The 25175-nt window shown below is 30.5% G+C and overlaps 1 protein-coding gene across 1 annotated transcript in view; it reads right to left on the bottom strand.

Annotated features, from left to right (window-relative positions):
- Positions 1-12380, bottom strand: part of LOC148309167 (uncharacterized) — a 308399-nt gene extending 296019 nt beyond the window's left edge. Inside the window, exon 1 of the mRNA XM_088260563.1 lies at positions 12279-12380. The gene's annotated coding sequence lies outside the window, so the exon portion shown is untranslated. The remainder of the gene's footprint in view (positions 1-12278) is intronic.
- Positions 12381-25175: the final 12795 nt, after the last annotated feature.

Consider the following 25175-nt stretch of genomic DNA (forward strand, 5'->3'; position numbering starts at 1 on the left):
TAATTACTTTGTAATCGCTATCAAATACGTAATTATGTGGTATACTATGTACTCGTGTGTCCACAAATCGAGACCTAGAAATCAGGTTTGTGGAGTGAATGAACCTTATACTTTATTATTGTAACTTCGTAAATCGGAAGTGGTATTCTTATTTCCCGAATAAACCAGTTTTAATCCAATTATCTTCTGTTAATCCCAATAAATACCATTTAAATATTTATGCTTAAAAGTAATTATGGGTCCGCGACATTTAGCTGCCGATGTGTAATAAATTGCGTATCTGTAACCTCTTGTCGCGCTGAACTCAAAAGCACATATCTGCAGTTTGTCTGATATGAAAATAACGTGGTACCCCGCTTTATAAAATCGACAAATATTTGTAGGGATCTAATATTTGTCTGCCTCCGTAGTGTGATAGTCAGCACGCTCGGCTACCATTCTGGAGGTCCCGGGTTCGATTCCCGGGGGGTTCAAAAAAATATATTTGTGATTTTTCACTGTAATATTTCGATATTACCCTGGACTGGTTCCTGAAGCGGAGGGCTGATCACCTTTCCTTCATGTGTAAACGATCAAGTTAACACTGGTTTTATTATTTATTATTATTATTAATATTTCTCAGCATCCAAAAATATTACATTAAAAGAAAATTTCAATGGAGTATTATGTTCTTTAAAAAATGGGTATAATTTAAAGCATACGTCCCTTAAATGTGTCGAATATTTCATTTACAAATACAAAATAATTCATAGTTAAAATAATTATGATGTCACATTTGTGTAAGATTGTCTAAAAATATGTTTGTGAAACATTTCATTAATTTATGTGTACAACTTTTACTCTTAAAACTTTTTTTGTACAACCCTTTGCTCTTAAAATTTGCTCAAATCGAGACTATGTATTTCTTTAATAGTATTTTCCAGAGATTCAAGATTTAAAAAAATCACTCTTATATTAGCAGTTAATGCCTTTTTCTAATTCAAACTCATTCGTTTTGTTTTTAATGCAAGTAAATATTTAACTTTTAATTTAAATTATAAAAAGCCTGTACATTTTTATTGACTGTGGCGTAATGGCCTAAATTTTTATTTAAAACTATTTCGCCAAGATTGAAATGTAATACGTTTTTTCTGTCCTCATTTTTTTCTTGTCAAAACGGTTACAAAAGTGATAAATACACCGCGTACTAACTAAACACAGCTTTAGTTCAAATTTGTAGTTACATGTTGTTGAGTTACGACCGACGAGATACGAAGTATGGTGATAAGCGATGTTTCATTCCAACTTTATTCTCATTTTATGCACTTAATATGAGCAGAAGGTTACACTGAACAACCTGACATTGAACATTTTCCTTTACGAGTGACGAAAATAACTTTTTTATTAAGCCATAGATTTGAGGTTCAAGAAGTTTGTGATTACTTGTTAAAATTTCTGTCCTCGTTTCAAAATATTTTTATCGAATATTATGTAATTAAAATGAAAGGAAATTTAGGGAAAATTGTTGCATTGAGATACATATGTCGTATCAATAAAATGAAAAAGAAAATGTGATAATAACTCTGAATTAAAAAAAAACTAGAATATTTCTGGCGATAATTCTCTTTTTTTAAGGGCATATCAGAAGATTAACTGTACAAAAAAATATATTAATATGTTTGGGCATGCTGTGAACGTTGTAAAGATACACATTTTGCATTAGATTTTTGAATAAACAAAAATACCTACATTATATTTCACCTACTCAAATCTTTTTAATTAATATCCGACCCAATAGTGCATAGGGAACCGTATCGGATCATTACGGTATGAACTTAATCGTTGATTATAAAGCTAAAAGATGATTCTTGGATTAAGAAATGGAATAAAGGTGTGGGATATAAGATTGAAGAACATTACAGCAATAATGGGATGAGGAATTGAATAGAATATAGATTTATGTATTAATTTTAAATCAAACACAGATTTTTTGAGTCTACTAAGTTGTATTTTATTAACAAAAAACACATAAAAAATTATATTGTGACAATTGTTTCGCCTTGTTAGGGCATTATCAAACGAATGTGAAGATCAAATGGACTACGGTCCTTATGTAGCTATACAATTCTAAGTGACAGTTTTAAATATAAGGGTACATACCTACATCCCCCATTAGCTACTGTTGTCTCCCATAAATTATTGCTGCACATGTTAAAACTGTCACTTAGAATTGTATAGCTACATAAGGACCGTAGTCCATTTGATCTTCACATTCGTTTGATAATGCCCTAATAAGGCGAAACAATTGTCACAGTATAATTTTTTATGTGTTTCTTGTTAATAAAATACAACTTAGTAGACTCAAAAAATCTGTGTTTGATTTAAAATTAATACATAAATTAAAATGGAGTTCTACAAATTAAACGCCAAGTCAATAAATAAAATAGAATATAGATGTCTAAGGCACTCGAAGTTGCATATCCGTATTTAAAAAAGCAAAAATGAATAAACGCGTAATTATTACAATTACTTAAATTTAGTTCCTGCTTCAGTTGAATTGTTAAAACACATAAAAAGGAATGATTTATTGCTTCTATTTAAAGATCTTAGAAACAACAAAATTATTTAATTTTTATTATTTACTTTGTTTATAGTAAAAAGCACACCGAGGGAAAATTCACCAAGATAAGGTTTACTGACCCTTCACTCAAACTTCACTTTGTATTTGCATAACGATTACTTGATTACGATGGATGATTGTTATTTAAAAACATTTCCACAATCCCGAGGCTCTATATTTAGAATTCACGTTTTTAGGGCAGACACTGGCGAGAATTCTGCACATCAATCTGACAGTGGATATTGTTTCTAGAGGTCATAGTCATTAATAGAGCAGTCAACAATATAGTAGCCAACAATATTGTAGTCATCAATATCGACGTTGCCGAACCACAATTTGCACGGTAGTTGCCATAATAGAAGTTTTTAGAAAATTGAGAAGAGGTTTAAACTAAATAAAACTTAAAATATATTACGTTTACGAACATCGTTTTTTCTAAGTTCAACCGAAATAAATACACACAAAATACTTTAAGCTTGATTACGCTTCATCAAATAACATAGTTCGTATAAACACGACGATTTGACCAAAAGTGAAATTCTATAACCTGTTTCCAATTTCCATAAAGTCGTTAAATGACGAAACCAGGTACAAAAGAGGAATAAATATATAAACAATTAATGTAGGTAAAAACGTAATGGATCGTGTCATTCGGCCTTTTATCTATTATCGCGTGACTGTTAACAAACAGGTAGTAACTACAAATCTATATTTTTTTTCTTTGACATGTGGATTGGGATTTTCAGGAAAAACGTCAGACTTCCACGTATCACCCTTCAAGGAAACCCTGAAGGACGTAGACCCCCAGACAGACCTTCAAAAAGGTGGAGAGATAGCTTTCAGTCAACATTCCAAGAGCGACATGCGGAGGCACAGACAGATCCTGAGGATCTATTGTATAAAAAGAAGAAGAAGAAGAAGCTTCCATTGTTCTTAGATTTTTTTTATGAGAATAACAATATCCATATTTTGTTGTTTTTGTTACTGTACATGACTCTCATTTTATTCAAGTGTTATTTGTATTTATCGTGTTGTGACGTTGACATGAACGAGAGATTTATTTGCACTAATTAATAATTGATGATTTTTTTCACTAGATCTCATCATTATTAATTTATTATGGAGTTGTCAGTTCCATTATCCACCTGCTTTACATTGTGGAAAAACCAATCTATTATTCTTTCAAAGATAAGAAAGATTATGTTTGCTACGTCACACATTTAAATTACGTTCATTTATATAAAGTGTTTAATTTTCTCAATGTATCTTGTATTGATGGGTGTAATTCGGTGAATCTTCTTTCTTCACATTACATAAGAGTACATATATATATATATATATATATATATATATATATATATATATATATATATATATATATATATATATATATATATATATATATATATATAAACGTGCCAAAAAATACATAATAATAACGTTTAATATTAAATTTTTTATTTTCAATAATTGTCGTTCTTCGTATTTATTTATCGTATGTATTAACCATAAATACTAATATAAGCAATAAGTAATCTGTTGATGGAAATTTATATCAAAATTATTTATGCATAAAATTACATTGTTTTTATTCATTCTGAATAATATTATTGTACTTGAATCAAAACAAAGTGTGCCGAGTAATGAATACTGACATAATGACTATAAATAAATACTATTCCATTTAATCAAAATCGACAAAATCGACAAAATCGACAAGATATTTCTGTGAAAGAAATTACGAGATACTTAAAGACTGAGTCAGTTTAACATTGTACGATAATGCATTATTTTGGATTTTCAGTCGAATATCGAAGCACTTATTCACGAACCAGCATAAAAATAAAATAACAAAAATATTGCGGATATATTGGACGAATGTAGAGATTCTAATCTACTCTATTTATGTACGTCAACATAAACAAAATGAAATATCACTTTATCGTCTTAATTATGCCGTTATAATGTGGATGGAAAATACCTATTGTGTTGTGTGATGTTTACGCAGGAAAAATGTTATCTCGATAGCGGCTAATATTTATGGGGAAAATTAATCCTTTTGGGAATTCTAATAAAGATTTGGAGTGTTTATGAGGTAGGTATATATCATGATGTAATGAAATCAGAAGCAAAGTATTTTCATATACTCATAATTATAAACACATTCTGTTTGTTAAAAACAATTAGAAAAATCACTAAATTAATTATTACTGTCTACAATAGAGAAAGGCCCGAAAAACATGATATGTATATGAATCCATTCATTAAATATAGTGCGCTTACCAAGTTCAGTGGTTAAACTTTGGGCTACTATGCATGTAATTCCGGGTACGGTCCCAGGGTGGTCAAAATAAATAAGATATTTTTTGTTACTCAAATATTTAATTATTATCTGAGGGGTAGGACTCACTGCCTTACCTGCGTGAGATTAATTCGTGAGATTTAATAAACTATGCACCTCAATGTTCCAAAAAAGATTAGAAGCAGAGTAAGTGAAACAAATCATATTTTATTTCTGTGGTATATCAAATGTATGCCCTATTTTAGGTTTATGAACTTGCGCTTCTGTAGTAGAGATGCATACTTTGTATGTGAAGTCCAGGGTTCGATCCATCACTCTGACATTATTAAGCTGTTAATATTGTGTTTGATTCTTTACAGATACTTACAAAATTAATTATTATTTCGTTTGTACGAACCTAAATATTTCGTATTATTATTTGTTATTTGAACATTCCTCGATATGTCCTCCTCTGTAGTTTAGTGGTCAGCGCATTAAGATGCCGTGCTAGACGTCCCAGGTTCGAGGATTACCCGGTCTGGAACTCAAGCGCAGGACTGATCTCCTTGCCTTCACGTTATTAACGACCAAGACTGCATCAATATAACGTAACGCGATGAGAATTTAAAGAGGAATAATACTTTCAGAACGAAATATTTTTTGAATAAGCCAATTTTAAAAATAAACCAATTTTTATAATTATTTATTCCATTTAGTAGATAATAACTAGCAATATCCGGATTTTTTCATTTGTGATATTAAAATAAAATTGACATATAAATTATCGCTTAATTTTATTTTTATTATTATCAATATCTATAAGTGTTTATTTTAATTAAATGTAAGTGATAAAAATGTCGATAAAACTATATTATTATAATGTTTAAAAATACAAATAATTGATAAGATGACCTGATGGCGGGAACAATACATCACTGGGCGCCGACGGTAGCAGTTGGTGAGCCTTGGTAAGGTATGACCTTGTTTAAAAAATTTATAAAAGAGGTCAGAAAAAATAAGGTCACACTTCTGTACTTCGTGTAACCAAACCAAATACCGATAACCAAAATGGAGTAAACAAGCAACGTAAATATTGTGTTGACTTATTAAGATATTTTGTAATGTCAAAAATTATGTTATCGAAAATCAGTGAGTTGTTATTTTTCACACTATATATGTATATTTGTCCGCTTCCGTAGTGTAATGGTCAGCACGCTCGGCTACCGTTCTGCAGGACTCGGATTCGATTCCCTGGGGGTCAAATAAATATAAGTAATTTTTCAATATTACCCTGGACCGGTACCTGCAGCGGAGTGCTGATTTTTCCTTCGTGTGTTAACGATCAAAATAACACTGCGTTTATAAGATGCAGTGCCCTATGCACCATTGGGTACGGATAAGGGTTTGAAGAAGATATATGTATAGTCGTATTTATATACATATATATATATATATATATATATATATATATATATATATATATATATATATATATATATATATATATATATATATATATATATATATATATATATATATATATATATATATATATATATATATATATATATATATATATATATATATATATATATATATATATATATATATATATATATATATATATATATACATATATATATATATATAAATATATGTAAACCTAAAAATAGCATTAGTAAGACTAATTGCCTTATTGACGTGTTATAAGCTATCAAGTTAACTCTGTACCGATCCGATACCCTATGCACAATTGATTGATGGATAAAGTCAGAAGACCTGGTTGACATGAGGAAGAAACTTAAATCCGGAAACCTATGGTTAAACAAAAACTATAGTAAATAATGTGAAAAAAGTATTACATATACTTAGTGTAAAAACATACGAACCGCTGTTTTTTAGGGAATAATATTACCTTTGAAATCTTTGTATTCCTTGATTCTACTTCTAAATAAATTCCAGAAAATAATTTTAAAATTAAATATATTTACTTGTGTAAATATTTGTCAGATTACGGAATACGTGTAGAAAAAACTGTTATCGTGTTGTGAATATGAAAGTAATGTTCATAATTCCCGGCGGTCTTTGGTATATACAGGTTAAACTTTTCTTAAGCTGGGAAAATTTATGCATTTTGTGAATTCTGGGAAAACTAATATTATGTAAACAGAACGTATGTTTTTCCACAATCTTTTAATGATGTTCTTACCGCTTTAAGAAAATGCAAATATTTCTTAAAATTTAAGCCAAACACAACCCAAAAAAATTTTAGGTGTATGTATTGTGCATATATTTTACTGATGATAAATTAATGAAATGAATTAAAAGACGATAACTATATACATTTAAATACATTTAAGTGTCTTCCTATAAACATCAACATTTTTAAAAAATCAACAAAAAATTATATAATCCCTTGACACGATTTTTTTATGAATGCTTCTATCGAATTTTAAGAAAATCGGGATTTTAGATCTAATTAACGGTGAAGATAACATTAAGTTGATAAAACGTGGTGTCCTATGCATTAACAGGTTTGGAAAGGGTCAACAGACTTATTTGGTAGATTATAGTTATGTTTGATCAGATATTAAGAGATTTGGAGTTTAATTAGTGCAACTCTATTTTAATTTGAAAATGCCATAACAAGCCGAAACAATTGTCACCAATTTTATTTTAATGGTTTTTAAAAAATAAAATACAATTTTGTAGACTGAGTGTTTGATTTTAATATTTAATATGTGTATAAACTTGATCAGATAAACTAATTCCTTTATATATATATATATACCTGAATGGGAAAATCAAATATTATCTAAGTTAAAAATAATTTCAATTTGTTGTCTCGCGCTCGTGTAATTTATTATCTTTAAAAATAGACTTGACATTTTAAAAATGCTGCTCACAATATTTACTGACTTAAATTCTGTTGCAATATTTACTTGTGGAGTGGAAAATTATGTTGATGTAGGAGCAAGGGAGATTAGGTTTTTTTGGTACGGTAAACTTTTTTTACGATCTTACTTAAATATTTTGTACTTCTACAAAATACTTAATAAAAACTATTTATTAAAAAATTCAAATTAATTTTATTAAAAAATATTTAATATTTAACAAAATTAAATAACAATATTTTTTATTAGAGAGATTAAAAAAAACTTTTTACGAATCAGAAGTTGAATTGTATTCCAAAACGTTGCGTTTGAAAGCAGTCAGTTGGTTGGCTTATGAATGTATTCTCAATTACCTTTAAATTTTGAACGTGTAATGAAAAGTCCATACATAAAAGATGTTAGGCTGATCCTCACCACCAGCATCCCACCCTCGTCAAATTAAATATTTTCTCTATTGGCTTTTGACACGTTGATTTAGTGCGACGGTAATCATACTCTCTAGTAAATAACCGCATTAACTAACGAGTCGAAAACCGATCATCGGTATTCGAAATCAGTCGTCATCGCTTATATTTAACTAGATTTCAAATAGTAAAAAAATATCCGTACGTACCTGAGCAATATATATATATTTTTTAATATTTCATGAATTGAAGCTATTAGTCTTTTCAAGATTTATGTAACATTACGCATAACCAAACTTTTATGTTTACAATGTAAAGTTTTAATATCTCTGCGTTATAAGCTGCATTTATTTATTTTTCCTTCCTTCGATTCCTGGCAAAAATTTGATGAAAATAATTAATTTTATTACCTTAATACATCGTACATTGACAGTCTTCAAACAAATAAACAAATATCGACTATCCTTGATATAGATATAAAGGATATCTGATAATACAAATAGTATAAGGAAATGGGAAGAAATTATAACTGCGTAACCTTACGAATCCCAACCAACTAAATTCCTCGTCAATTGATTTGCATTATTATTTTCTTCAAACGGAGACTGACCAATAAATTAAAGCTACTGATCACACGGTTCACTAAAGGCATTTCCATATAATATTTTTAATCTGCGTCATTAACTAACAACATAATTAAAGCTAAAAATATAATTGCTATCTGTATTCGCTCTCGGCACAAAATAAATTAATGTGTATTTAACGGAATTGAGAGGCCGTTTCTCGTTTATTGTGCCTGATTACCGAGGAGTGTGGGGAGTTAAGGTCAAATTAGGTCGTCCCTAACATGTCGTCAACATCGTCATGTGCTTTTCTCAAGTACATCATATCAACTATCATACGTTCACGTACATAAAACAATTCAATATTATAGTAATCAGGGATCGCCACTTGTGTCAACTAATGAAAACGTGGCCATTGTTATTCTGCCATCAATATTATTATATTATTATTCTATCTCCGTTACTCTGGTAGTGAAGCGTGAGAGAGAAAGAAACGTAAAACATTGAATCCGGTAATTGACTATGTTGTCGCTAGGCAAAATGTATTCTTCATATCTGTGACGTACATACATCGTTGTAAATGTATTGAACTTTTTATTAATATATTGTAATATATGTAAATATAATATGTATAATGATTGACCGAAGTGATAGCGGATGATCGTTTGGTCACGTAAATAAATAAAACTGTTTAGGAGATGTCGTCTTATATGAAACCATACAACGGTTGTAGACACACAGCACACGATAAATCACTCACATAACCACAATACTCAAACACACAGGTGGTACTCAAATAAAAACAAATAAAATACTGTATTCGATCGAAGCAACGTGTTCATTTGAATTAAAAATCTATAAACCGGTCTATATCTCTGTTTTAAATAATTAATGAAATGTAATGAATTATATTGTATAATACTGTGATATAGATATTTTTAAAAAAATGATTTTACATACATTTATGGAACTGAACCCATACTGTTTTTTGTATATATTTTATCATTTTCAAAACATAATCATTACCCTTTTTATTTTTTTTCTATTAATCCAAATAGTTTTCAAAAGTAATCAAATATGTAGTTATTTTATTATTATTAAACATAGTATTATTTGCGTATATTTCGCGTTATTATTACAATTTATAAAGTTATTATTTTTATTGTATTTTCGACAATTATATTTATTTAATTGAAGAGTTGTTATTTCTAAATCAATGTTCCTTGTAATCGTGCAAAAACTTTATAAAATAATAATATTATGAAATTTGTATTTGGTAATTTGCGACCAAAAATCCTTTAAGCTTCATCCTCTGAGCCCTTTGTGACTTATAAATATGTATAATATTCAAAGTATCATTCCATTATTAAAGCAACTCGAGCGTTTAATAAATAATTAATTTTAAAGTACGGTTTTGTGAACCGATGGATCTAGCAATGTTATCTTAACTTTGTAGATTTATTTCGCTCGAATCCCCCGAGGGTAGTAATGGTAATTACTCCGATATTCAAATTTATAGGTGAAAAGAAATAGGCAGCCATAGAGCACACTTTAATTAAATTCAGTCGATATTTTGTCTAAATAATATTTCGATGTTTTATGACAATTTTTAATTATTTTATTACAAACATAATCATATAACCAATTACATAGTACATAATTTAACATATCGTGGGTGTACTGGCAAAAAACGTTATCTCGAAAATATGCAATTTTGACTTAATGATGCATATTATAAAGTTTTCAACGTTCTATTAACTGCCAAAATATACTAAGTAGTTTGAAATGTCATACACATGTGGTTTTAAAATTAATTTATATTCAACTTTAAGTTTAATAGCTGGCATTTTATTCAGGTTAAAAGCTTTCAATAACAGTGATTATTCAAATTGGGATTTTAGAGTTAACGTTTTTTGCCAGTATACCCACGATATGGTACATGCAATTGACTTTTTTTTAAATATGAAAAGAATTTCTATATCTTATTAATTTTTTTACTAAAACATAAAGCTAAGGATTTTTCTTTTAAATAGTAGGTAATTTGGTTAAAAAAATTCAGTCCGTTTAGTCAGTTTGTGTAAAAAATTATCAACTATAAAATTTAGTTTTTTCTTAATTTTTAACATTAATTATTATGATCACGACCTAGTTTATTTGTTATGCTTTCCCGAAATAAAAGAACCAGACGATGTAAAGAAACATGTAGAAAAATGACCCTAAAAACTTTTCAAGCTTGGATCAGCAAAGAAATACATATCGCTCACTCCTTTCAAAAACGTCATAAATCAAAAATAGACAATTTTCAGTTCTGCATGTTTTCGGAATACCCAGAAAATGTACTATATCCCAGCAAAAGAGACAAATTTTTAACTTAATATTTACCCGCTACAGAGCAGAAAATTTTGTTTTTGCATTTTGAAGAAAAGGTATGGTTTAATTATTTTTTTTAAATATAATAATAATAATAAAACCCTTATCCGCACCCCAATGGTGCGTAGGGCACTGCGTAATATAACGCAGTGTTATCTTGATCGTTTACACGTGAAGGAAAGGTGATCAGCCCTCCGCTTCAGGTACCAGTCCAGGGTAATATTGAATAAATATTACAGTGAAAAAATCACTTACATTTATTTGACCCCCCCTGGGAATCGAACCCGGGACCTCCAGAACGGTAACCGAGCGTGTTGACCATTACACTACGGAGGCATACTAAATATACTAAATATTTTTCAAATGAAGAAAAAACCTTCAGGTTTTACCTCGAAAGAACTGTTGCACAGTAAAAAGTTCAATAAGTGGCTTGATATTTATTTTTAATACATTGTGTTATATTTTTAAACTTTAAAAACATTCTCCTGCAATCTTTTTTGATTTATAACGTTCTTGAAAGGATTGAGCGATATGTCATGGGAAAAGTGATTTTATCAGCTCGTGATCACTGAATTTATTTTGTCGAGCGTGATTGCGTTTGCGGGCGGATGGCATAGAAGCCCTTCTTCATAGCAGCACTTGCAAATTGTGAGAGTGAGATGATTTTTAGGAAAAAACTACATTTTTTTAAATAACTTTAATTGAAAACAGATCTATTTCAGAACTTAATTTAAACGCTCTTGAAATATTGAGTGAAAATGACCATCCATGGATTATATATATATATATATATATATATATATATATATATATATATATATATATATATATATATATATATATATATATATATATATATATATATATATATATATATATTGTATTAATTCTGTTTACATCATTTCAAATAAAATAAAAATCGATAATAACAATTCGGTGAATTTGAGAAATCTAGAAATAATCCTCCAGGATTTTTCAAAGATTAAATAAACAAAACAGTACTAACGACCATAGAAATATTATAAATTATTAAAAATTTTATATTTTAGAAACAAAATTGGCAATGGCAGTAAGCAGAAACCATTGTTATTACATTTGAATCGAACATTCATACGGTTTTGTTGGCGAATTATTTATATTCTAATATGCGAGAATTGTGTCACTTACCTGATCCTCCCAGCAACAATCTCACCATCGATTTCTCCAAGCTGAACGTCAAGAGTCTTGAGGAAAGAAACACACCACTTAAATTTTCCTGGAGTACCCACACACAAATCGGCTGATCGCGATACACTAATCCGATTCGAATAGGATTTAAAAATAATAATAATAGAAAATAATAAAAATAATAATAGAAAATAATAAAAAAACACCATAATATTACATTTATGAGTATCTATATTGTAAAGAAGTAAGAACACTGAATAAAGAAAAATTAAACACGCAAAACTATAATACACGGATTCTTCGCGAAGGAGATTTTATGATTACTGATAACAAAAAATGGATCACAAGATTTCGCGACGATACGAAGAGCTTCAAAGACGAGTGAGGTAAAAAATGAAGCAAAAACGCCGCCTTCAATTTTTCGACTCAATTCATAAAACGACCGTTTTGTGACAATACTTTTGCAAAGTAGTGGGTTTTATAAAATACACAAAAACACACAATAAAACATTGAGGACGAATCCAAACCCGAGAAATGACTCGACCACGTGTTATTGAATATTCTGGTGAGTGGATAGGAAGGAAGAGTCCGCGTATTATAGTTTTGCGTGTTCAATTTTCTTTATTCAGTGTTCTTACTTCTTAACAATATTGATACTCATAAATGTAATATTATGATGTTTTTAATTTCTATTATTTTTTTTAAATCCTATTGGGATCGGACTAGTGTATCGCGATCGGCCGATTTGTGTGTTCAGTGAACTCCGGGAAAATTCAGGTGGTGTGTTTCTTTCCTCGAGACTCTTGACGTTCAGCTTGGAGAAATGGATGGAGAGATTGTCGCTGGGAGGATCAGGTAAGTGAGACAATTCTCGCATATTAGAATATAAATAATTCGCCAAACAAACCGTATGAATGTTCGAAACAAATGAAATTACAATGGTTTCTGCTTACTGCCATTACCAATTTTGTATCTAAAATATCAGATTTTTAATAATTTATAATATTTGTATGGTAGTTAGTACTATTTTGTTTATTTAATCTTTAAAAAATCCTAGAGGATAATCTAGATTTTTTTCCTATTATTAGATTATTCAAATTCACCGCGTTGTTATTATCGAACATTGGTTAGAACAAAAATATACTGCTATCAACGGTGTTTAGGTTTATAAAATAACATTCAATCATTCTTATCAGATACGAAAATCGATTCAATTATGTATTATATGTATTATTTTTACCCAAATTATTACATAAATTACTTTTATTGCGAAATAAAATCTCATATTATTTCGTGCGTGTGAATTACGATTGCCCTTTATTGTGAAATAAAAATAAATTGCAATTCATCGAAAGATTTTTTTAAAGATTTCTTAGGAAAGACTAATTTTTATTATACACTATAATATTTGAAGTATAAAGCTATGTATATTTTTTAAATAAAATAGGCTGTTTTTGGTATGTACGTATAAGCTTTATATAATCGTTCTTTTTCAGTACCTACTACTTATTTGAAGGGAAATTTCCATGAAGTTTATGATATGTGAACTACTCGTATTTGATGCTCAACTAACTCCTGTTGACATGCAAAACAATACAAGGTGTTAACATCTGTCAGCTGCGAGTAACATTTATTATAAATAATATTTACTACCAACACATTAATCATTACGAATAAAACACTGCCTGATTTTTTTCAATTTCAAGTCAATGGACTATTAAACCATATCATAATACCGAATACTTTTATATCGTAGTCATACAGGAGAAAGTGACCAACTGCAGTTTTTACAAAAACGTGATTATTAACTATTTGACATCTTACTAGCTTAATACTGCTCTGAAAAAAATCCCAGAGCGATTTTTATCTTGGAAGTTTAATATTTTGACTTGTTAAAAATGACTAACTGCATTGATGTTCATTTTCTTTACAAGCAAAAGTGACCAAGTGACAGTTGGACATTATTGCCTGTTGTAACAATTTTCAACGCCATGAAGTTATTTTTAGTTCTGTATGAAACATTTGACATTTAAATGTTTCTAGAGAAACAAAGTAACTAAATTCAAAGTCAAATGGCCAGTAGAGGTAAATTATTGATGAAAATGTGTAAAAATCAAAAAAGAGTGATCCATGTAATGTACATGAATTAAGATTTGACGATATGTTAGATCTCAAATCTTCTTCTAACCCTTATCCACAACTAATGGTGCATAGGGCACTGCATCGTATTGGTGCAGTGTTATCTTGATCGTTACTTACATGAAGGCAAGATGATCACTCCTGCGCTTCATGGACCAGTCCAGGGTAATATGAAATAAATATTATAGTGTAAAATCACTCATATTTATTTTCAACCCCCCCTGGGAATCGAACCCGGGACCCCCAGCACGGTAGATAAACACGCTTACCATTACACCACGGAGGCATAGACAGATCTCAAATCACTTACCAAAAACATGACAAAAAACCCGATAAAAATAAAGACAGCGAAATTATTTCATGGCTGCAAATTAAATGCTTGCGATATGAGCACACTAGACTAGGAAATATTATGTATTAGTATTCGTACAACGAAGATTTTAAAATCCTGTCAGTATTTGGGTGAGGATTTTCAGTAAGTTTTCCTCATTAAATTATTTATACAAAGAAGAACTAAGAAAAAAAAAGAAAGATTTGCTGGTGATACTGGTGAAATTCCACGGGAATAGTATGGGTGGCACAGATCACTTTCTGTCAATATTAAACAAGACAGAGCATCAGAACCAAACTTAGATTCTGAATCTGAGTCAGAATAATACTTCTTTACTTTTTGTATATTTAATAAAAAAGAAGTTATGTTATTCAAAAAATATATGTTATGCTACCAGGTAGTTTATTTTCCAAAAAAAGTTTCTTTCTTAATTTCAATTAGTAAAATAAAATACTTTGAATTGAACCTTTGTATTTGTAACTAACGTTTCCGTTCTCATTCTAAGAATCAAAAGTGACCAACTGCTTTAAGTAATTTTAAAAACTTTAGGATTTACTCATTTCAATATTGGTAAACATCTCTTTTCACACAAAAATAATCACTATCGTGAATACATTATTTCTTTGTTTTTAATTGATAACAAAAGTGTAAAAACGGTTAAATGGCCTTCCTGAACATTTAACGTTATGTCAGTTGGTCACTTTCTCCTGTACGACTACGATATGTTAAGAATCGAAACTCTACAAAAATACAGGGGACAACAACTATGCGACAGCAAAAAAAAATACCCAACCCTTATGTTAAAAGGGTTGTAATATTTATGGCAGCCTTTGTTTGCGGGGTTTTATGTTAACCAAAACGAGTGATTTAAATATCATCATAGGAAATATTATGCATTCAAAAATTAAATAAGAATAAATAAGAATTTGTCATGTCAACGTGTATATTCTCTGTCATTTTCTAATATAATTTTACAAATTAAATATATTTGTTTTAAATTATTTACATAATAATAATAAAACCCTTATCCGCACCCCAATGGTGCATAGGGAACTGCGTCATATAAACGCAGAGTTATCTTGATCGTTTACACATGAAGGAAAGGTGATCAGCCCTCCGCTTCAGGTACCAATCCAGGGTAATATTGAATAAATATTACAGTGAATAAATCACTTATACTTATTTGACCCCCCCTGGGAATCGAACCCGGGACCTCCAGAACGGTAGCCGAGCGTGCTGACCATTACACTACGGAGGCGGACAAAATATGATGAGTATGTATGATGAGTTAATAGTTAATATTCATTGAAGGAAGATTCTGCTATTTCGAAATATTTTTTGCGCAGTAAGTGATTTAAAGGATTTAGGATATTGCTGTATACTCCTTCCTTCCTCCTGCTTTGGATAGTAAGCTAGCGAGCTTGCCTATGCTCGCGCCCCCGCATTCGATTCCTGACTGGCTAAAATGAAAGTTTTTAAAATTGAACTCAGAACTTACAAACTATCTTAGCATTTACTATACTAAGACGGAAGCATAAACATACACATTATTCATCGTGGAAGAAAAATAGGGTTTAAAAATAATGCTTTTAAATGGCATTTTTACTCGCTTATATTCTTACTCGTCGTGTTTATTTTTACTTATTCATTTTACAAGGATTTTCAAACACATTTTGCGTATTTTCTTGTACGAAAGCGCCACACGTCAATAAAACATTCACTCAAAATACCGCGTCCATCTCGAGTGTTCTTAATTTAGAAGTTCTTAGGTGCAATTCCTAAAATTTTACGTTTTTATTTTTTTATAATAAAATTAAGTATCCACATATTAAAAAAAGAGATTTTTTCATATCTTGTCTAAGTGTAAGCTGCCCTTATCTAATTCAAAATTAAAACGAAACATTATGCACAAAATTTATATAGCTAGGATATCCAGGTATTAAAAAAAATAACGAATGGTGAAATTTGATAGAGTAAGGACAATTTCAAAGAATAAAAGTAATGTTCTATGTAATGAAAAATAAAACTTTTTTTGCTCTGTATATTTAATACACTTTTCTAATTGGTTTTCTGTAGGCTCTATCGGTTTCCCCCTTAAAAGATATCAGCTGTGACAAAACGTAACAATATTATAATTTGTTTGAACCAAGTCGCTCATAAAGTAAATTTGTGTTGGGTATACGCAGGGGCGTGCATTCCATATATGCAGAAAAGCAGTGCCTGTCCTAATTTACCCGCGTCCCATAAAAATGCAACCAGTACCTTGCTTACCTTACAACCTACCACTACTGCATACTTATTATCTGTGTACGCCACTGAGTGTACGATTATATTCAGAGTTAGGAAAGGGCCAGGTGGCGATGTTTGGGACTAAAAATATTGAGGCCTTCACATTAATGGCCTCTAATGTTTCAATCCCTAAAACTTCCTAAATGATAGTGACCAGCTTATTATTATGTCAGGACTCGGAATACACGCCTAACGCAACGTTGCCCCATGGATGACTTGGTGATCTCAAACTAATTATATTATGTAAGGACGAAAATCTGCAGAAGTTCTACCCTACAGAGCGGATCCTATTAAAACGTTTAACGTTCGAGAATACGGACCCGCTTCGGACTCAGGGTATAATGAATGCTCTCCCACACATTTAAGCGAGATATTTTTAATGATCCTCTCGCAAATAGACGGACTTTATGTCAGACAGTTTTTCACTTCACCTGTCTTATATTCCTAGGTCGTTCATTCACTCCGGACCTGATCAGTGTTCCCTCCAGACTATTGTCTGCCTCTGGCCAGGGTCGGCGAACAAATTTCTAGCTTTATTTCAAAACCTTCAAGAGGTGCTTTTCGAGCAGCGGGTACTTTTGATTTAGTGTTTTTGTGTATTTTGTATGCTAAGTATTATCCCCATAAACATTTGGCATCAAATGAATAACACCAGTAGATAATATAATGTTATGTTGCGCTCTCTGTTGGCTCTCGCGAGAATGTTGGCAGGTGAGAGAGGTCTGCTACGAATAGTTCCAATGCCGAACTATCGAGTGATCCTCGCGGTATGTTCCTTTCCTCCATAAATGGCTCCTTCGTAAATATGCGGCAAACTGCACAGTTTAGTCATTTTGACTGATTTCTACTTTTATGCAAAATTTAATAAAGTCAAATAATAACGTAACTTAACTAATTATGAAGTTAGTAGACAGAAATTACACAATAGGCCTTCGTTTTGTACATTTTTTATTCTTCAAACTCTCCTTCTATACCATATCACAATTCACAATACGTCATGATTTATATATATTAGCTTAATAAATACTACATAATACTGAAGAACCGCCTATTATAGACCTTCGACAGTAATCGTGACGTCACCGTGACGTATGTAATAAATCAATACTTATCGATATGAGAGAGCAATCAATTCACCTTTTTGTACTTGTATTTACACAATTTGGTTTAAGCACATGTTTGTATATAAACTAATAATAACAGTGGTAATGCATTCATCTATAAAGTACTGCCTAGATATTTTTTTGCTTTTGGTATTAGATTTCAATAAACAAAATAATCTATAAGTATATAATAAAAGTAAAAATAATAATTGCATATATATATATATATATATATATATATATATATATATATATATATATATATATATATATATATATATATATATATATATATATATATATATATATATATATATATATATATATATATATATATATATATATATATATATATATATATATATATATATATATATATATATATATATATATATATATATATATATATATTTATATATATATATATATATATATATATATATATATATATATATATATATATATATATATATATATATATATATATATATATATATGTATATATATATATATATATATATATATATATATATATATATATGTATATATATATATATATATATATATATATATATATACATATATATATATATATATATATATATATATATATATATATATATATATATATATATATATATATATATATATATATATTATATCTAAGTATATATAATATTTTATCGAAAAATGCTAATGTTTTTGTTGACAGTGCAGCAAAGATTTTTTTTTCTTTTTGAATAATAAAATATGAGAATCACATAGAACTATTAACTTTTCTTATCAATATATTTTTTATTCCTTTGACAATCTACGAGACTTCAAAACATGTTTTAGCATTTTACCGTCGCATTCGGGAACGTACGTAAATTACATTTCTCAACAACTTTACTTACATCAGCGAAACGTATTTGACGTTTCAACTAACTATACCATACATACATACGAGTATGGTAGAGTAGTCATTTTGAGAAGGCCACATAAAACTCTGTATCCACCTTCCCTGAAAAAAGTTTTAAAACATTTTCTTAATTTTAAATTTTCTTAAAAATAAAAGTAATTTACCTCAATTGCATCCCGAGTTCTAGGAAATGGTTCACCTTCGTAGCTAATTATTTATGCCAGAATTTTTAAACTACAAACCGTTATTTTTAGCAAATATTTTTATACAGCCATTTCAAAAGAAAGTCAGCCGAATAATCAGACGAAAAGTCGGTTAAGCTGACTATATTTTTAAGAGCTTTTTTAAGAAACGGAAAATATACGACACGAAAGTCGATCGTCTTTTACCGGAATGACCAGACAATTTGACCTTTTTATACCGTGATCTATTAAAAATATTAATGCAATAGAAAACATGTACGAGGTAGGTATCAATGTACATATTATCTATCCGCTAACTATGATTACTTTATTTTAACAAATTATATTTTTATAAATATTGTTGTATCTAAATATGCCAAAATACGGATATCTTCAATCAAATCTATTTTTTCCAGTGTTGCTAATTGTTAAACTAACTAATCGGCACCGAGTAGCCGAAAACCGACTAATTGGAAAAGTCGACAACGTGTCCGATTAGTCGGCTTAGAACTAGCTTAGCGATTAATGCCGAATTTTCCTCGCATCTTTAGTAATAATTTCATATTAACAAATATGTTAATCTAATCGTATTCAGCAATATTTATTTTTTCAACGCCTTTTTACTATTCGTAATTATTCTGTTCTGTTATATACTTACCTGTATAGAAGTCTTGTTGACATAATATATTTTATTTTAATTTTCTTATTTCAATTGTGTCTCCTTCACTGACGTAATTTTTATTTCTAAGCTTTACCAGTATCAGTCCAATTTTCCAACAGGTGAGACTAGTTCGAAATCTCACATAAACAAAATGCATCTTTCCCCGCCCCACCCACCGCAACTCGACACTCGACGCAAGCTATTTAGTAATAATATTTCTTTCTGCATAGGATTCCTGCCAAAGGTCTTCTTCATTCCGAAAATTAATCCGCGTAATGAATGTTTTCGAGGATTTTTCTGGCGGCTTCTCTCGCGGGTGTCGCGGTGTTGAATGAGTTGATTAGATGCCAGATTTTTTATATCATTTCTCAGCAATCCTATTACACTTCGTTTCATTGTTTATGCTGCCAATGTCATCAGACATCGCCATCAACGCGATACGCGGCCTTCCTTTACACTTTTTGTTTCGCGTAAAAAATCACACGCGTAAATTCTTATCCTGTTCACATTTCAATAAAATTAGGTATACATACTTGGACTCATATCTAAACCAGCGATCAAATAGGTAAATAGGTAGGTGCCTATATACATACTTTTACGTACATCAAAAAAATATTTGCTTATTTATTTCAACGTGTTTTTTATAGTCAAATATTGACGACGTTATGCTGATTATTACATATTGTTAAAAATGTTAGGTGTATTAATCGATAATTAAATAAAAATAAGGTGATCAGTTCAGACTTCAAGATTCAAGAGCGTTTATATTTTTGCTTATAGGAAAATAAATTTGGCATACTCGAAAAATTACTACTTTGTTAAAAAAATTAACTTAATCAGACAGCCGTGGATAATTACACTACAAGGGTTAATTTCGGTAAAAGTCAAAAGGATTGAATAATACATACACAGTGTTATGATGCAATAATGAAAAAAAAATTAAAACTACGTACGTAAAGATTAATGTAAACCTCCAACAGAAATGTGTCTAATATTTCTATACTGTTTGTTCTATATTATATGATAACACGGAACATTTTTGTAAATATTTTCAGCAAACATTATTATTTAGGAAGTGGTTTTACAATCTAATCGTTAAATATTAACTGTTAATAATAATATACTGAATACTCCGAATGCTACAGAAGCAACATGATATCGCATCTCTGTATCATAACATATAAAAGTGTGTCAATATTAATATATCGTAAAATAATAATATTTATAGATAATATAATAGCTTTGTTGATTTTGCATCAACATAAATGTAGTCAAACTATATTTCATTTTACCTTATCGCTTTTCTTTTTGACACCCTTCCTAGTAAGGAATGAAATTAGTATGAAATTGAACAAAGATTAGTGTGTTTAAATATGTTTATAATCATTGTAAATTACATTATCTTCGTTTACACATATTCTAGTATTAAAACTATACCCCTAACACACACGCATACACGTTTATCATGGCAATGATCCAACTTTCAGGCGCCGTAGATAATAATTGATACTTGATATACAATCGAATATCAATTCAGGCGATATTGTGATTTACTCTTCACACATTTATTCCGATTCTTTCTTTCCTATTATATAAAAGAATACAGATCTTTAATATAAAGACTTCACATATTATTCCTTAAAATTACCCCCTTGGAGGAGAAGAACCTTGAAGGAAAAGCAATATGTAATATTAATGAAAGTTATTAAGAAAGCAGTCGTTATTGTTAAATTGGGGAGGTTTTTTAGTAAAATTGAAGTAATTTTGTTTTTGGCAGTTACTTGTTACTTGCGCCTGCCGAGCCTTTCAGCTTAATTGCGCTAAACATTCATGGTGCCATAAAGGGATATTATTTTACCGAGTAGCCTAATAGTTCCTACTTCACGCCCCTCAGTTATGTGTTCTCTGGAGCCTTCCTAAAGATCTTCGGTATAATAATATAATTCTGGAAAACATCCTTTTAACTCGTTCTGCTTTTGCAAATTTGCAAATTTGGTTTAAACGTGTTTTTTTTGGAAATATCTAATCAAGGATATTCCTTGACTTTATAGTTGATACAATGTCACACGTGTAATATAACAATAAGCACGTTTATGAAATCTCTCCTATTAGGATTTCTAAGATAGATTTATATTTATTTGACTAAAAAACAAACAATTTCAGTTTCCAATGAACAATAACAAATAAAAAATAATTATCATTACAAATATACATACATATCGCCCACTCCTTTCAAGAACGACATAAATCAAAAAACTTGATTTTTCAGGAGAACGTTTTTAAAGTTTAAAAATATAAAACAATGTATTAAAAATAAATATCAAGCCACTTATTAACCTTTTTATTCCGCAACACATCTTTTTAGGTAAAACCTGAAGGTATTTTCTCCATTTGAAAAATATTAAGTAAGTATATTTAAAAAAATAATCAAATAATACCTTTTCTTCAAAATGCAAAAACAATACTTTCTGCCCTGTAGCGGGTAAATATTTAGTTAAAAATATACCTCTTTTGCTGGGATATAGTACATTTTCTGGGCATTCCGAAAACATGCACAACTGAAAATTGACAATTTTTGATTTATGACGTTCTTGAAAGGAGTGAGCGATATGTGTTTTTAATTCAACTAAACAATATACATAGACACACCAGACCTGTCTATATATAATATAATACTAAATAACACAAATAGACATTTTATCATCGTATGAAACTGTGATAAGGTTTTCCCAGGGCATATTAAAATCACTTTGCCTCTGCGGTGTGACGTCACGTTAAGTGAGTGAAAAAAGTTTTACGTAATCTATTTATGAATATTTTAGGAAAGTACGCGATATAATACTCTCCGCTATTTCTGCACGTATATTAATAAAACACGTAGATTAAAATAATAAAAAAAAATCCAAAGGAGTACAATGTGATGTAACGCAATATAAGCCAGGTCTTTGGAAGCTAAATTTGTGTCCCTTACCTCAAGGGTATATACGTGATACATATTTAGGGTATGGAACCCGTCATATCTATTATCCCAGGTCCACGAATACATGCCCAATTCAACTTTGCTCCGTGGATGACACATGATACCGCATTTGGTTCATACCGTCCGGTATTATCCGTCCCTGTTCAAAGCCGTCCGGGGCTACCCGACACCGGTTCATCTCGCGAACACGCAGCGAGCACGCGACTCCTGACTCCCGAATTAGCACCTGACACGAATTTTGCCTTATCTAGCGTTTGCTTATGTATTAAATACAAAGTCGAGACTTGCAAGAGAACTCGTTACGTCCAGTTGCCAACGTTAGTTACCAGTTATCATTAGGGGGCATGTTTGGCCAGCGATTAGCGGCGCCACACAAACCTGAGGAATCACGCGCCTGCTTTATACACTCTATGTAGTAGTACGGAGTTTATGACGTGTGAAAACTGTTTAGATGGAAAAATTCGCTACACGCTGTATTTACCATTCTTCATATTTGAGATCCACCGTTTTTTAGTAGCATTCGTCAGATGTTGTGGCCTCGCTTTTCAAAGGTAACTATGGAATTAGTAAACTAACTAATTATTGGGTTGATGCAAAAGTAATGACCGTTTTTTATGATCCCAGGTAAAAAATTTTTTTTTCATAAATTATGAATAGTATCTTCTTTTTTTATGATTCCATTGTATAAAGGATGCTTTCCCTCTACTTTCTATTCAGTTTTGGCCTGGCCAGAGTACAGTAATAACCCCTTGTATTTTTTCAAAATGTCGTTCGATAAAGTGCATTTACGTCATTGTTTACTTTATGAATTCCGTAAAGACAATACCGCGAGTGTGGCAACCAAAAACATTTGTGAAGTGTATAGAGCAGATGTCATCAAAGTTCGACAGGTACGAAGATGGTTTGCGAAATTCCGATCTGGAGATTTTTCACTCATTGATAAACCACGTACCGGGCGGCCATTGAAGTCTGATGACGACGAATTAAAAGTCATAATTGACACCAATCCACGTCTAACCATCAGGGAGATTGTGTCAATGATGGGAGTCAACCAAACAATCGCATTAAGACATTTGAAGCGTATGGAAATGGTTTCGCGGTACGACGTTTGGATACCTCATCAATTGTCGCCTGCCAATTTATTGGATCGTGTTTCAACGCGCGTTGCTTTGAGTGCGAGACAAAAACATGAACCTCTTTTGCATCGTTTGGTGACGGGAGATGAGAAATGGGTCGTGTACAACAACGTGACAAGAAAAAGACATCGGACTATACCTGGACAAGCCCCATTAACAACTTCGAAGGCCGAAATCCATAAAAAAAGTTATACTTTGTGTTTGGTGGAATAATAAGGGTATTGTGTATTTTGAACTCTTGGAACACGATAAGACAAGTACAACAGAACGATATTGTCAGCAATTATCCAATTTGAACATGGTCCTTCAAAAGGATAGACCAGAATTGGCAAACAGAAAAGGGGCAGTGTTTCATCTCGACAACGCGCGACCACATGTGGCTATGATAACCCAACACAAGCTAAATGAGTTAAATTGGGATGTTATCAAGCATCCACTGTATTTTCCAGATCTTGCTCTTTCTGATTTTTATTTATTCCGATCACTGCAAAAAAATTTAAATGATGAAAAAAATTATTCAATAGAGCAGGTAAAAACATCCCTTACTTCATTTTTCGCATTAAAATCCACGGAATTTTATACTACTGGTATTTATAAGTTGATAGAAAGATGGGAGAAGGTTATAAGAACTGATGAAAATTATAGAATTTATTAAATAAATAATACACAAGAAAATTAAAAAAAAAAAATATATGTAAAAAACGGTCAAAACTTTTGCATCAACCCAATAGTTAACTAACCCCGAATTTCACCACAAAAAAACTAAACTAACTAAACTAAAAAAAAATCAATTTTGCGTTTCCAAAATTGAATGCAAAATTCTAGCTTGTAACAGACAGGTGCCGTGACGTAGTTGGGTAGACGCTCGACTGCGAAACTGGCGTCGCGAGTTCGATCCCCGCCAGTTGCAAAATAATTTCGAGAAATATTTATTTTAGATTGGTCTGTATGTTTGTCATATGTATATTTTTCACATTTACCTTCCCTATCCTTACTATCCCATCAGCAGACAAGCCTTTAAAACAAGGCTTTGCGGGTTACTCCTAAGTTAAGTACATGAAAGAGATAAGCCCGATTCCCACCCTATATATCCTACCGTCATCCCCTACAAATCATCTTATTCTTTACCGGCGATCTAGACACAAGTGTCAAAAACCTCAAAGCGAACGCAGTC

Source organism: Brachycentrus maculatus, unplaced genomic scaffold (assembly GCF_059751285.1).
Source record: "Brachycentrus maculatus isolate JH-2025_06_01 unplaced genomic scaffold, ASM5975128v1 h1tg000138l, whole genome shotgun sequence".
Classification (NCBI taxonomy): Eukaryota; Metazoa; Arthropoda; class Insecta; order Trichoptera; family Brachycentridae; genus Brachycentrus; species Brachycentrus maculatus.